The sequence below is a fragment of the Heterodontus francisci genome, chromosome 5, assembly GCF_036365525.1.
Source record: "Heterodontus francisci isolate sHetFra1 chromosome 5, sHetFra1.hap1, whole genome shotgun sequence".
Classification (NCBI taxonomy): Eukaryota; Metazoa; Chordata; class Chondrichthyes; order Heterodontiformes; family Heterodontidae; genus Heterodontus; species Heterodontus francisci.
In genome coordinates, this window is record NC_090375.1 from 122,307,654 (window position 1) to 122,324,781 (window position 17,128).

Genomic DNA, 17,128 nt, shown 5'->3' on the forward strand with positions numbered 1-17,128 from the left:
TTCTATAGACCTCCAAATAGTAAGAGAGAGAAATAGAGGAGCAAATCTACTGGGAAATCACAGAAATGTGCAAGAACTATAGAGTGGTGATATTGTGGGACTTTAATTACTCAAATATCAATTGAGATAATATTAGTGCAAAGAGAAAGGAGGAGGAGGAATTTCTGAAATGTGTTCAGGAGAAATTTCTTGACCAGCATGTTCTCAGTCCCACTAGGAAGGAGGCATTGCTGGATTTGGTGCTGGAGAATGAAGTGGGCCAAGTGGACCAAGTGTATGTGGGGGAACACTTGGATAAGAGTGATCATCATATCATAAGGTTTAGATTAGTAATGAAAAAAAGTGAGGAACAATCTATAATAGAACTTCTAAATTGGAAAAGGCCCAGCTTCAATGGGAAGAGAGGGGACCTAGCCAGGGTAAAAGGGAACCAAAGATTGACAGAAAAAACAGTAATGGAACAATGAGTGATCTTTGAGGAGGAGATGTTTCAGGCACAGGCTAGGTATATTCCAACAAGGATGAAAGTTAGGGGAAGTAAAGCCAGGGCTCCTTGGATGAGGAGGGAGATAGAAAATATGATGAAACAAATAGAGGGTATATGATGCATGTCAGGTGAATTCTTCAGGCCATATACAATAAGTTGAGAGGGGAAGTGAAGAGGAAAATAAGTCTGGCAAAGAGAGAATATGAGAATAGAATGGCAGTTAACATAAAAGGGAACCCCAAAATCTTCTATCGGCATGTAAATAGTAAGGTGGTAGAAAGAGGTGGAGTGGGTCCTATTAGGGACAAAGAGGGTGATATATGCTTAGAGGAGCAGGGCAAGGCTAGAATGCTTAATGAGTACTTTGTATTGGTGTTTACTAAGGAAGAGGATGCTGTCAAAATATCTGTAGAAGAGGAGGTAATGGATGGGATGAAAATTGATAGACAGGATGTACTGGAAAGGCTGGCTATGCTTAGGGTGGATAAGTCCTCTGGTCCAGACGACTCGCATCCCAGGTTGCTAAAGGAAGTGGGTGTGGAGATAGCGGAAGAGCCTGCCATAATCTTCCAATTTTTTCTAGATATGGGAGAGGTGTCGGAGGATTGGCGAGTGGCAAATGTGACACCCTTATTCAAGAAAGGGTGTAAGGGCAGTCCTAGTAACTACAGGCTGGTCAGTTTAACATCAGTGGTGAGAAAAGTTTAGAAACAATAATCAGGGGAAAAAATCAACAGGCAGAGGTTTGAATTGATTAAGGAGAGCCAGTACAGATTTGGAAGGCAGATCATGCTTGACTAATTGAATTTTTTTGATGAAGTGACAGAGAAGGTTGATGAAGGGAATGCAATGGATGCTGTCTATATGGATTTTAAGAAAGCTTTTGAGGAAGTACCACATAAAAGACTAGTTAACAAAATTGTGTCTCACAGAATAGGAGGGCCAGTCAGCTTGGATAAAAAATTGGCTTAAAGACAGAAGACAGAAAGTCATGGTAAATGGTTGTTTTTCAGACTGGAGGATGGTAGACAGTGGTGTTCCCCAAGAGGCAATGCTGGGACAACTGCTTTTTTGATATATATTAATGACTTGGATATTGGAAAACAGAGTAAAATTTCAAAATTTGCTGATGATACCAAACTTGGAGGTGTGGCAGACAGTGAGGATGATACCAATCAACTGTAATAGGACATAAATAGGCTAGCAGAAGGGGCAGACAAGTAGCAGATGCAATTTAATACAGACAAATGTGAGGTGATGCATTTTGGCAGAACGGATAGGGAGAGGCAATATAGATTTAAACACACAGTTCTAAAGAGTGCGCAGGAACAGAGGGAGCTGAGGGTTCATGTGCATCGATCTTTGAAGGCAGCAGGACATATTGAGAGAGTAATTAGTAAAGCAGATGGGATCTTGGGGTTCATAAATAGAGGTATTAAGTACAAAAGCAGGAAAGTTATGCTGAACCTTTATAAAGCTCTGATTAAGGTCCAACCAGAGTATTACATCCAGTTCTGGTCACCACACTTTAGGAAGGATGTGAGGCTCCTTGAGAGGGTGCAGAGGAGATTTAGCAGAATAGTTCCAGGGATGAGGGATTTTAGCTACAAGATTAGGTTGTAGAAGCTGGGGATGTTCTTCTTGGAGAAGAGGAGATTGAGAGGCGATTTGATAGAGGTGTACATGATTGTGACAGGCTTAGATAAGGTAGACAGAGAAAAGCTGTTCCCATTAACTGATCATACAAGGACTAAGGGACACAGATTTAAGGTTTTGGGCAAGAGATGCAGGGGATGTGAGGTGGAAGCTTTTTTGTGCAGTGAGTGGTAATAACATGGAATTCACTGCCTATGAGGGTGGTGAAGCAGAGAAGACGAATGATTTCAAAAAAGGAAATTGGATGGGCACTTGAGGGAAATAAACTTGCAGAGCTATTGGGATAGACTGGGAGAAATGGGACTGACTAGATTGCTCTACAGAGAGTCGTCATGGACCAGATGGGATGAATGACCTGCTTTTGTGTCACTACGTCTCTACGACTCTATGACATTTTCCTTGTGATTTAACTATATGCAGAGCAGAACCTCCTGAAAGACCCCTGATTATATCTGTGGATGAGATTGTGGTCAGTATGATGTAACAGACTACCTGCAGCGTGGCACGTGGCCTGGGCTGCATAGAAATCCTCAATAGGCCGCTTTTATTTTTGTCCAATGAAGTCTTGCATCCCTTTTGAACCTGGTAACACAAAGCCATGCTCTGCCTGACAGCAGAGGCCTTTTGATATATCACTTTTACCGCCTTTCTGTTTTATCTTCCAGAAGTCTTTGTTGAAGATACTAGAGTTTGTTTTGCCATGGTACAATTTTTATTTTGCTTGGAATTAGATAAGGAAATGTAGAGTGAAGTCAGAATTTTGTTGGCTATTGGTCCCATGATATCTCTGAGATCATTAGAGTAGAGAAGGTCCTGGGAAAGAGGGAAGGGATCAGATGCAAGTTGGTGAGTAACTTGGAGAAGGATATTCACAAGAAAATGACTGGATGCAAGTATGAAAGATTAGCTTCAAATAATTTTTCAAGTGAGCCTTGCTCACATGAAGCAAATCTCACAGGGAACTAAAGTGTCATTGCTGTTCATGTACAATTACATCGGGAGAAGTACTGTAGCAGTGAAGACTAAGTAATAAGTAAATAGAGCCTGCAATAATGTCCATCTATTGAGAATTCTACAGGAGTTTGTATATGTCAGTTTTTCATGAAACCAAAAACTTATATGTCTGTCAGCTTAGCTCAATTGATAGCACACTTGATTCTAATCTGGAAGTCAGGGTTCAAGCTCCACTCCAGGATTTCAGCTTATAATTTCAGGACTACTACTGAAGGAATTCTACATTGTTGGATTCAGCTGCCACTATTTGGATGAGGTGTTAAAGTGACAACACACAGCACTATTAATTCAAACCAGGAAAGTAATGGCTAGTAAAGTCCAAAAGGAAAATTATAAGTAGAGTAAAGAGAAAAGTAGGGGTGTGGGTGTGAGCCCAGGGCAGTAGAAGCCCAGACTTTACTGGCAGCCTCACAAAGATAAATTTAAAATCTTTCACTTCTTCCCTGACATCTTTTACTGAGCAGGCTCAGTAAGCCATTAAAATATCACTGGGTCTACTGAACATTATAGGACCCTGATTCGCTTATATTAATGAGGATCCTGCCTGAGATAGGCAGATGCCTCAAATGCCATAGAAAATGCTAGGTTAAACCTGCTGTAGAGCGGGAATGGAGCAACCTATAGTGACACTTGGTTTTCACTCCCATTCCACCTGGTGAGGGAATTAAAACTCCCCCCATGTGGGGAATTACCAAGAGTAAGTCAGGCGCTTCCCTAAATGAAAAGGGGGAAATTGGAGACAAAACGCACAATTTTATAACTCAATTGAAGTCATGTCGGCAGGATCAAGGAGGAAAAAAAAATCATCTTGCCCTCAGCAGCCTAAGGCCTAGGAGATTTTAACTCTGAGGCCTCATCTCCAGAGGCCTTTTCAGTCTATCACCCAAAGCTGGTGGGAAGCACTAGCTATTTGGCAGACTGCCGCAGGATTTTGGGCGGGAGACGGCTGGGAAGCAGAGGGAATAGTCTCCAAACGTTTTGTAAGTTTGACACGGATTTAAGGTTTTGGGCAAGAAATACAGGGGAATGTGAGGAAGAACTTTTTTATGCAGCAAGTGGTTATGACCTGGAACTCACTGGCTACGAGGTTGGTGGAAGCGGACACGATTAATGATCTCAAAAGGAAATTGCATGGCACGAGAGAAATAAACTCGCAGGGCTGCGGCTGTGGTGTGGCATGTGCTGAAGGACTTTGCCCTGACTTCAAGGATTCTGCACAAACCACTTGCTTCCAGAAATGGGTGCAGTAATTTGCATCTCCCTTGTCCTACAGCATGACAGGGAGAATGAGCAGAAGCGATACTGTACAGGTCAAGCTGCTGGAAGAGGAGGAGGAGGAAGAAGAAGGAGGAAGAATGGCTCTCAGCAGGAGGACACATGCACCCAGTATGTTCAGGGAGCAATTCTCCTACCTTAACCTCATTAAGGAACAGTGTCTGAAACATCTGCACTTCACTAAGGTGGCGCTCACTAAAATCTGTTACCTGCTGTAGCTGCAACTGTAGCCTCAGAGCAGAGTGAGGATGACATTGCCAGTGATTGTGAAGGTGACTGTGACCATGAACTTTTATGGGTTGGCTCCTTCTAGGCTGGAACAGGTGATATTTGCAAAATCTCCCAGTTCGTCATCCACTGTTGCATAAGAGAGTTACTGAGGCTCTGTCTTCCAAGAGAGCTTAGTACATTTCATTCTCTCTTGCGAGAGAGAAACAAGTGGAACTGGTACATTGCTTTGGCTTCCCCATAATGCAGGGTGCCATTGACTGCACACAGATCACTTTGTGAACACTGCATGTCAACTCTGAGATGAACCATAACTGAAAGGGATTCCACTCTCTCAACGCCCAGTTTGTGCATGACCACACTCAGCGTATCATGAGGTCAATGTTCAGTATCCTGGCAACAGTCATGATGCCTTCATTCGGTGGCCGTCTGCTGTACCATCTATATTTGAACTACCACAATAAACCAGAGGGTGGCTATGGGTGAGAAGGGCTATCCATTGACCACATGGCTCATGCTAACACATGCACATGTAGGCAGCATATAATGAAAACCATGCTGCCACACAAACTATGATCGAGTAGACCAATGGGGAGCTTAAACAACACTTCTGCTGCTTGGACTGCTCTGGAAGAGTCCTGCAGCACTCGGCAGATCAGGTGTCATGATTCGTCGTGGTCCGCTGCGGGCTGTGCAACCTCACCATCATGAGAGCACAGCCTTTGCTAGAGCTATAGGGCAACCAGTTGAGGAGAAGGAGAAAGAGGTGGAGGAGAAAGAGGAAGGGAGGAGGAAACCAGTGCACCTCTTGTCTGGCTGGGCTGTCCGTGAACAATTCATCCAATTGTGGTACCAGTGAATGTAACCCCAATTCCTCATTCACCAACAGTTCCAAAACCTTATCTTGGCTCTGGTACTAACCATCATAGAAGCCACAATGCTAAAATAGAAGCTATCGCAAAATAAACATTCAAAACCAAATTTATAAATCAATCGTTGCCATATTGCATAAAAACATCAAATAATCACGCTAGTGCATTCCCTTAGTGCCTATTTTCCATGTGTCTGTGCCTGTCCTAGTGCTCCTACGCAGTGCTACCCTAGTGGCTGCAGCACAGCTGATGGAAAGCTTCTGACTTACAGTGGAGGAGACTGCAAACGGTTTTGCAGAATTAGCTCAAGCAGCTCTGGCCCAAGAATCCCTCAGCAGCAGCAGCAATCTGGGCTAGCTGGCTAACAGGGCAGTGGCAGAGTGGCAGTGGTGGGTGGACAAATGCTGTAATCATGAGAGAGGTCAGCAGGTTTGTCCTCCATGGAGCTAATGCCACTCCCCTGGGGCACCTCAGCAATCCCAGCAATGTGCTGGAGGACAGATTGCTGGACTGCTGTGAGACCCTGAAAACCCCTCTGAGCACTGATATCCACAGTTATGATGGCAACAGTCTGAGTCTTCATGGCAACAGTCTGAGCTTGCATAACTTCAGTCTGAGCTTCCACTGCAGCACCCAGATGTTGGGAGGCTTCTGCTTGTGCTGCCACGGAAGCTGAGACATCAGCAATCAGACTTTCCAAAGATGGCTTCGCAAGTGTTCTCATGGAGTTGGCCACCATGTCCATGCTTGGGACGATGGGTTCTAAGCTGTGCACAAAGCCCTGTGCCAAATTGGTGTCAGACTCTTCCAAACTCCATGACAATAACAGCAACTTTCTGGCAGGCCTATCAATGCAGCAAGCATTGCACTGTGCATATTTTTCAGCCTTCTTCTGTATGCTGGCCCATTGACATCCTCATCTGAGTCCTCTTCAGAGCAAGTGTGTGACCATGCCCTCTGCCATGCTGGCATCTGTGCTACCCTTCTCCCCTGCCCTAGCTGAAGCCCACTCATCCCCGATGTCACTAAGCTATCGTCTAAAGTACACGCATTGTCAGTGTCTGAGCTGGTGGCTACGAGTATGAGAACGATGGCCATGTTTCTTCATCATTACTACCTCCCTGATCTTCTACCACTACCTGACCAGGCTGCAATTGTTGGCTATCTGAAAGGCAGAAGGGTTGTGGTAAGAGGCAGTGGATGGGGGAAAGCAGGTTGTGCACACCTATACCATCTGCAGCTGGGAAAATTAGAGGAGATTGTGGGATGAGGGGGAAATTGGATATGAGAAGGAGGATGAGGGGCTGCTGCCACCTTGTCCTGCAGGAGAGGGAACTGCGTCAGTGAATGTGGTCAATATGTTTCCGAGATGTGGCTGGCATGGCTGAATAGCTGGCATTGCGAGATTTGAGTCTGAAGCTTGCAGCAGCGTCAAATTTGAGAGAGCGGGGTGAAACTATGAATATTAGGAATGATTCATGATTGGTAGAGATCCTCGGTAGGAGAGTGATGGGTGTGTGTTGCACTGAACAGTGTGTGAGGCTTGTGGTGCAGTTGGTGGGATATGACATTTTAAGTTGCATTCATTAATTTTGACTACTCATGTGAGGTTAGTGAACCTCTTCGAGCAGGGCATCCAGGTCCTCGGGGTTAAACTCCTGGCATTGACCACCACTGCTATCTGTTCCAGCTGCCTTCTGAGCAATTTTCGGGAGGCGGGGGGGTCTCCTGGCCCCCTGTAGATATATGGCATCTCTCCTTCTCTGCACCTCTTCAACCAAGGCCTCCAGTGCTGAGTAAGAAAATCCTGGAGCCTGTTCAGACCATGTTGTGCCATTCTTGTGTCTTTCTCAGGTCATACTCTCTTTTACAATGACTTCTAGCTCCAGCCAAAATGCACCTGCCCTTTAAGAGATGCAAGCTAGCTTGAACTCATACTTGCCTCTCACTATTTTGCACCCCTTGCTCAAGCGTGCAGCTACTCAATAGCTAGCTTACTGCTGCTTCACATTACAATCACGTAAATAAGCAGGCAGGACAAAGTTTGTGTGCTGCCTTCATCAGAAGCAACAGGCGCAGGTTAATGGCTTATCATGATCCCCAAGCCTGTTTTCAGATCTTATCGAATTTCATGACCTAAATACAGCCTATGAGGCTATTGCATCTATGCAGCCTGCAAAGACAAAAGCTTAGGAACCTTGTAATCCATCACTTCCTTTTAAATGCTTTTATTCAATAGATTTAGGTTGTAAAAGAACATTTGAAAAGGACAGATATCAGTTTTTTTAACCGAACCTTGAAAAATTCATTACTGCAGTGGAATCTTTCTGTCTTTGTATGTACTAAGTTACTCAGCTGTTTGCTTATTGTCACCCACACACTTGTCCAGTCAATATGAAGAACTCCCACCCCATTTCCAATCACTGTAGCAATCTGACAAAGAGCACTGAGGCATTGAAATCATGCTGTATGATGTTAGTAATAAAAGTGTTAACTCATTTGTATAAAATTAATTTGCCTGCTATTTTAATAAAGGCATAAACTGATTTATTTTAAAGGTGCTAAATAGTAAATGGAAGATTTTCATACAAAAATTGAAAATGCTTCTTACTAATGTTGTAAGGTACAACTTTATCCATGGCAGCAAAAAGTCAAAAGGCACCGGACACAAGAACAGCACACCCAGCCCAGTCGATCCTGCAAAGCCCTTCTCGTGAACATCTGGGGACTTGCGTCAAAATTGGGAGAACTGTCACATAGAATAGTCAAGCAACAACTTGACATAGTCACATTTATAGAATCATATCTTTCAGACAATGTCCCAGACTCCTCCATCACCATCCCTGGATATATCCTGTCCCGCCAGCAGGACACAGCCACCAGAGGTGGTGGCACAGTGGTGTACAGTCGAGAGCGAGTGGCCCTGGGAGCCCTCAACATTGACTCCAGACTCCATGAAGTCTCATGGCATCAGGTCAAACATGGGCGAGAAAATCTCTTGTTGATTACCACCTATCGCCCCCACCCCCTCAGCTGATGAATCAGTATTTCTCCATGTTGAACATCACTTGGAAGAAGCACAGAGGGTAGAAAGGACACAGAGTGTATTCTGGGTGGGGGACTTCAATGTTCATCAAATGGCTCGGTAGCAACACTACTGACCAAGCTGGTCAATTTCCGAAGAACGTATCTACAAGACTGGGCCTGCGGCAGATGGTGAGAGATCCAACACGAAGGGAAAAACCTACTTGAAATTATCTCACCAATTGAACTGTTGCTGATGCATCTATCCACGACAGTGTTGTTAGGAGTGGCCACCTCACAGTCCCAGGAGAGACGAAGTCCCATCTTCACACTGGTGGCACTACCAACCTGCTAAAGGGGATAGATTCAGAACAGATCAAGCAGCTGAAAACTGACTTTAATGAGGTGCTTTGGACCATCAGCAGCAGCAGAATTGTGCATCACCACAATCTGTAACCTCATGAGATGCGAAGGCATTTCTTCTCTCAGAGGGTAGTGAATGCCTGGAATTCTCTACCCGAGAGAGTTGTGGAGGCTAGATCACTGAAAATATTTAAAGAGTGAGGTAGATAGATTTATGAAATATCGGGGAGTTGAGGGCTATGAGGAGTTGGCATGAAAAAGGAGTTGACGTCTGGGGCAGATCAGCCATGATCTTATTGAATGGCGGGGCAGGCTGGCCTACTCCTGCTCCTATTTCTTATGTTCTTATGTTCATGGCTCAGCATATCACTCATTCTACCATTACCATCAAGTCAAATTAACCCTGGTTAAATGATGGGTGTAGAAGAACATACCAGGAGCAGCACCAGGTGTACCTAAAAATGAGGTGTCAACCTAGTGAAGCTACAACACAGTCCGACAACACTCAACAGGAGGAGGAGGTTCCATGAACATCCCCATCCTCAATAATGGCAGAGCCCAGCACATGAGTGCAAAAGACAAGGTTGAAACAATTGATTTTCAACGAGAAATGCCAAGTGGATAATCCATCTCAGCCTCCTACTGAGGTCCCCACCATCAGAGATGCCAGTCTTCAGCTATTTCAATTTATTCCATGTAATATCAAGAAATGGCAGAGTGCACTGGATACTCTCTTTGGCCTCCATGTCTCGAAAGTCAATGGGTAAGCGCCTGGAGGTGGTCAGTGGTTAGTGAAGCAGCGCCTGGAGTGGCTATAAAGGCCAATTCTAGAGTGACAGACTCTTCCACAGGTGCTGCAGATAAAATTGGTTGTCAGGGCTGTTACATAGTTGGCTCTCCCCTTGCGCCTCTGTCTTTTTTCCTGCCAACTGCTAAGTCTCTTCAACTCGTCACACTTTAGCCCCGCCTTTATGACTGTCCGCCAGTTCTGGCAATCGCTGGCAACTGACTCCCACGACTTGTGATCAATGTCACAGGACTTCATGTCGCATTTGCAGATGTCTTGAAAACGGAGACATGGATGGCTGGTGGGTCTGATACCAGTGACGAGCTCGCTGTACATTGTGTCCTTGGGGATTCTGCCATCTTCCATGCGACTCACATAGCCAAGCCATCTCAAGCGCTGCTGGCTCAATAGGGTGTACATGCTGGGGATGTTGGCCACCTCGAGGACTTCTGTGTTGGTAGTACGGTCCTGCCACCTGATGCCAAGGATTCTCCGGAGGCAGCAAAGATGGAATGAATTGAGACGCCGCTCTTGGCTGCCATACGTTGTTCAGGCCTCGCTGCCGTAGAGCAAGGTACTGAGGACACAGGCTTGATACACTTGGATTTTTGTGTTCCGTGTCAGTGCGCCATTTTCCTACACTGCAGACAGTCTTCAGTTTGGGATGTTAATGCAGCATCGTCAGCAAAGAGGAGTTCCCTGATGAGGACTTTCCGTACTTTGGTCTTTGCTCTAAGATGGGCAAGGTTGAACAACCTGCCATATGATCTTGTGTGGAGGAAAATTCCTTCTTCTGAAGACTTGAACGTATGTGAGAGCAGCAATGAGAAGAAGATCCCAAACGGTGTAGGTGCGAGAACACAGCCCTGTTTCTCGCCACTCAGGATAGGAAAGGGATCTGATGAGGTGCCGCTATGCTGAATTGTGCCTTTCATATTGTCATGGAATGAGGTGATAATACATAGTAGTTTTGGTGGACATCCGATCTTTTCTAGTAGTCTGAGGAGACCACATCTGCTGACGAGGTCAAAGGCTTTGGTGAGATCAATGAAAGCAACGTAGAGGGGCATCTGTTGTTCGCGGCATTTCTCCTGTAGCTGGCGAAGGGAGAACAGCATGTCAATGGTGGATCTCTCTGCTTGAAAGCCACACTGTGCCTCAGGGTAGACACGCTCAGCCAGCTTCTGGAGCCTGTTTAAAGTGGCTCAAACGAAGACTTTCCCCACTATGCTGAGCAGGGAGATTCCACGGTAGGTGTTGCAGTCACCGCAGTCACCCTTGTTCTTCTAGAGGGTGATGATATTGGCATCGCACATGTCCTGTGGTACTGCTCCCTCATCCCAGCATAGGCAAAGCAGTTCATGGATTACTGAAAGTGTCGCAGACTTGGCACTCTTGATTATTTCAAAGGTAATGCCGTCCTTCCCAGGGGCTTTTCCACTGGCTAGAGAATCAATGGCATCACTGAGTTCCGATTCTGTTGGCTGTTCGTCCAGCTCATCCATGACTGCCAGAGACCGGGCTGCGTTAAGGGCGGTCTCAGTGACAACATTCTCCCTGGAGTACAGTTCTCGGTAGTGCTCCACCCAGCGGTCCATTTTCTTGTGTTGGTCAGTGATTGTGTCCCTTGATTTAGACTTGAGAGGAGCGATCTTCCTGATGGTTGGCCCAAAAGCTCTCTTGATGCCATCATACATTCCTCTGATGTTTCCAGTGTCGGAGGCCAGCTGAATACATAGGTGTTGCCAGTAGTCATTTGCGCAGCGCCTGGCTGTTCTTTGTGCAGCGCTTCTGGTTGCTTTAAGTGCTACGGATGTTAACTTGCTGGGGGCTTTCTTGCAGTTCAACAGTGCAATGCGCTTAGCGGCTATGACAGGTTCCAGCTCTTCAAAGTGAGATTGAAACCAGTCTGCATTCTGCTTCTCACGTTTGCCATAGGTGGTCATTGCTGAGGCATAGATGGCGCCTCTGATGTGGGCCCACTTGGTCTCTGCATCCCCTGTAGGAGTGTTTTGAAGGGCTTTTTCAAGTGAATTTAAAAACATATGTAACAGCTGTGGATAAGAAATTCTGCTAGTGTTGATGCGCAGGCGGCCCTCTACTTGGAGTGATGCAGCTTCTTTGGTTTGAGTTTAACCTTGCTGCACACCAGGGAGTGGTCGGTGTCGCAGTCCACACTGTGGAAACTGCGTATGATTTGAACGCTGTTTAGAGAGGCTCGCCTCGTGACGATGAGGAACAGCTGGTGCCAACGATGTGATCTTGGGTGCCTCCAAGAAACCTGGTGACAGGGTTTAGTATGAAAGAATGAGTTGGTGATGCAGTGGTTGTGATAGGTACACAACTCAAGCAGAGCGCACTGGATAAAGCAAAGGCTAAAGGCCCCAACAATATCTTGGCTGTGATGCTGAAGGCTTGTACTCCAGGACAAGCCGTACGTCTAGCCAAGCTGTTCCAGTACAGCTACAACATTGGCATCTACCCGACATTGTGAAAAATTGCCCAGTTATGTCCTGTCCAATTAAAGCAGGACAAATTCAAACCAGCCAGTTACTCCCACATCAGTCTACTGTCGATCAATAGCAGAGTGATGGAAGGTGTCATTGAGAGTGCCATCAAATGGTACTTACTCACCAATAACCTGCTCACCGATGCTCAGTTTGGGTTCCATTAGGACCACTCAGCTCCAGACCTCAATACAGCCTTGGTCCAAACATGGACAAAAGAATTGAATTCCAGAGTTGAGGTGAGAGTCTCTGCACTTGACATCAAGGCAGCACTTGACCAAGTGTGGCATCAAGGAGCCCTAGTAAAATTGAGGTTATTGTGAATTGGGGGAGAACTCTCCGCTGGCTGGAGTCATAGCTAGCACCAAGGAAAATGGTTGTGTCCAATCATCTCAGCCGCAGAATATCACTGAAGTTCCTCAGTGTAGTGTCCTAGGCCCAAACATCCTCATCAATGACCTTCCCTCCATCATACGGTCAGAAATGGGGATGTTTGCTGATGATTGCACAATGTTCGTTTCAATTCACGACTCCTAAGATAATGAAGTAGGCCGTGTAGAAATGCAGCAAGACCTGGACAACATTCAGGCTTGGGCTAACAAGTGGCAAGTAACATTTGCGTCACACAAGTGCAGGCAACGACCATCTCCAACAAGAGAGAATCTAACCATTTCCTCTTAACATTCAATGGCATTACCATCGCTGAATTCCCACACCAACATCCTGGGGGTTACCACTAACCAGAAACTTAACTGGACCAGCCATATCAACACTGTGGCTACAAGAGCAGGTCAGAGACTGGGAATTCCATAGCAAGTAACTCACGTCCTGGCTCCCCAAAGCCTGTCCACCATTTACAAGGCACAAGTCAGGAGAGTGATGGAATACTCTCCACTTGCCTGGATGACTGCAACTCCAACAACGCACAAGAAACTTGACACCATCCAGGACAAAGCAGCCCGGTTGATGGGCACCCCATCCACCATCATAAACATTGACTGCCTCCACCACTGATGCACAGTGGCAACAGTGTGTACCATCTACAAGGTGCACTGCAGCAACTCACCGAGGTTCCTTGGATAGCACCTTCCAAACCCACGACCTCTACCACCTAGAAGGACAAGGGCACCAGATGCATGGGAACACCACGATCTGCAAGTTCCCCTCCAAGTCACACACCATCCTAACTTGGAACTATGTCACCATTCCTTCATTGTTGCTGGGTAAAAAAACTGGAACTCCCTTCCTAACAGCACTGTTGGTGTACCTACACCAGATGGACTGAGCAGTTCAATAAGGCAGCTCACCACCACCTTCTCAAGAGCAATTCGGAATGGGCAACAAATGGTGGCCTTGCCAGCGATGCTCACATCCCATGAAAGAATAAAAAAAATCACTCACTTCACCATCGCTGCAATGTGTAACATCCACAAGAAACACTGCAGCAACTTGCCATGGCTTCTTTGACAGCAGCTTCCAAACATGTGACCTCTGCCACCTATAAGAACATGGGCAACAGGTGCATGGGAACACCATCACCTGCAAGTTCCCCTCCAAGCCACACACCAGCCTGACCTGGAACTGTATCACCATTCTTTCCTTGTCGTTTGATCAAAATCCTGGAACTCCATCCCTTACAGCACTGTACCTACACCACACGGACTGCAGTGGTTCAAGAAGGCAGCTCACCACCATCTTCTCAGTGGCAATGAATGGTCATGCTGAATGAAAATGAATGAAAATGCTGGCCTTGCCAGTGATGTCAAACCGCATGAACAAATAAAACATGTACAGGAGCATATAATGGGAGCAATGCCCATGAGCTATCTATTTTGCAATTAAATGCATAGATGATTTACACATTCATTTTAGTAGAGAAATTGCTATATGCAAAGGGTCACAAATGTAAGTTAACGCATTTGCCAGTTTTTGTTTTAATTTTTGCCAATGAATGTAATCCTTGGGTCAAAACACTAACAGGTAGAAATCTAAACTTCCTCACACTCTGTTTCCTGTAAGGAGTCCAGCCCATTCTCCCAGTTTCTCCGTCTCCGACGCATCTGCTCTGATGATGCAACCTTTCACAACAGCGCTTCTGACATGTCTTCCTTTTTCCTCAACCGAGGATTCCCCCCCCTCCACTGTGGTTGACAGGGCCCTCAACCGTGTCTGGCCCATTTCCCGTACTTCTGCCCTCACCTCTTCCCTCCCAGAACTGCGACAGGGTTCCCCTTGTCCTAACTTTCCACCCCACCAGCCTCCACATCCAAAGGATCATCCTCCGCCATTTCCGCCACCTCCAGCGTGATGTCACCAGCGAACACATCTTCCCTTCCCCTCCACTGTCAAGATTACAAAGGGAACATTCCCTCTGAGACACCCTGGTCCATTCCTCCACCACCCCCGACACGTCGTCTGCTCCCCATGGCACCTTCGCATGCGACCACAGGAGGTGTAATACCTGCTCTTTTACCTCCTCTCTCCTCTCCATCCAAGGCCCCAAATACTCCTTCCAGGTGAAGCAGCGGTTTACTTGAACTTCCGTCAATTTAGTATACTGTATTCGCTGCTCACAATGCGGTCTCCTCTATACTGGGGAGACCAAATACAGATTGGGTGACCGCTTTGCGGAACATCTCTGCTCAGTCCGAAAGCATGACCCTGAGCTTCTGGTCGCTTGCCATTTCAACTGCACCTTCGCATTGAGGATACCCTCCATCGTGTTGTGTGGCACTACCAACCATGCTAAATGGGATAGATTTCGAACAGATGAAGCAATGCAAAACTGGGCATCCATGAGGTGCTGTGGGCCATCAGCAGAACTGTACTCAACCACAATCTGTAACCTCATGGCCCGGCATATCCTCCACTCTACCATTACCATCAAGCTGGGAGACCAACCCTGGTTCAATGACGAGTGAAGGAGGGCTTGCCAGGGGCAGCACCAGGCATACCTCAAAATGAGGTGTCAATCTGGTGAAGCTACAATCCTGGACTACTTGTGTGCTAAACTGCATAAGCATCATGCGATAGACAGAGCTAAGCAATCCCACAACCAACGGATCAGATCTAAGCTCTGCAGTCCTGCCACATCCGGTCGTGAATGGTGGTGGACAATTAAACAACTAACTGGTGGAGGTGGCTCCACAAATATCCCCATCCTCAATGATGGGGGAGCCCTGCACATTAGTGCAAGAGACAAGGCTGAAGCATTTGCATCGATCTGCAGCCAGAAGTGCCAAATCGATGATCCATCTTGGCCTCCTCCTGAAGCACCCAGCATCACAGATGCCAGTCTTCAGCCAATTTGATTCACTCCGCGTGATATCAAGAAACGACTGAAGACACTGGATACTGCAAAGGCTGTGGGCCCTGACAACATTCTAACAATAGTACCTAAGACCTGTGCTCCAGAACTTGCCGCGCCCCTAGCCGAGCTGTTCCAGTACTGCTACAACACTGGCATCTACCTGGCAATGTGGAAAATTGCCCAGGTATCTCCTGTACACAAAAAGCAGGACAAATCCAAACCGGCCTATTATCGCCCCATCAGTCTATTCTCAATCATCAGTAAAGTGATGGAAGGTGTTGTCAACAGTGCGATCACTTGCGTAGCAATAACCTGCTCATTGACGCTCAGTTTGGGTTCCGCCAGGGCCACTCAGCTCCTGACCTCATTACAGCCTTGGTGCAAACATGGACAAAAGAGCTGAACTCAAGAGGTGAGGTGAGGTGAGAGTGACTGCCCTTGACGTCAAGGCAGCAATTGACCAAGTATGGCATCAAGGAACCCTAGCAAAACTAGAGTCAATGGGAATCGGGGGGGAAACTCTTCACTGGTTGTAGTCATACCTAGCACAAAGGAGGATGGTTGTGGTTGTTGGAGGTCAATCGTCTCAGCTCCAGGATATCACTGCAGGAGTTCCTCCTGGTAGTGTCCTCGGCCCAACCATCTTCAACTGCTCCATCAATGACCTTCCTTCAATCATAAGGTCAGAAGTGGGGATGTCCGCAGATGATTGCACAATGTTCAGCACCATTCGCAATTCCTCAGATACTGAAGCAGTCCGTGTACAATGTAGCAAGACCTGGACAATATCCAGTCTTAGGCTGATAAGTGGCAAGTAACATTCGCGCCACACAAGTGCCAGGCAATGACCACCTCCAACAAGAGAGAATCTAACCATCTCCTCTTGATATTCAATGGCATTGCGATCGCTGAATCCCCCATTACAACATTCTGAGGGTTACCATTGACCAGAAACTGAACTGGAGTAGCCATATAAATACCTATATGGCTACAAGAGCAGGTCAAAGGCTAGGGATCCTGCGACAAGCAACTCACCTCCTGACTCCCCAAAACCTCTCCACTATCTACAAGGCACAAGTCAGGAATGTGATGGAATACTCTCCACTTGCCTGGATGGGTACAGCTCCAACAACACTCAAGGAGCTCGACACCATCCAGGACAAAACAGCCCACTTGATCCATAAACATTCACTGCCTCCACCACCAATGCACAGTGGCAGCAGTGTGTACCATCTACAAGATACACTGCAGCAACGCACTAAGGGTCCTTAGACAGCACCTTCCAAACCCATGATCTCTACCACTTCAAAGGACAAGAGCAGCAGATTCATGGGAACATCACCACCTGCAAGTTCCCATCCAAGTCACACACCATCCTGACTTGGAGCTAAATCGCCGTTCCTTCACTGTCGCTGGGTCAAAATCCCTTCCTAATTGCACTGTGGGTGTACCTACCTCACATGGACTGCAGCGGTTCAAGAAGATAGCTCACCACCACCTTCTCAAGGGCAATTAGGGATGGGCAATAAAAGGCTAGCCTAGCCAGTGACGCCCACATCCCATGAATGAATAAACCCCCTCCACCCTGTCCCCTCCTGCTCTCAT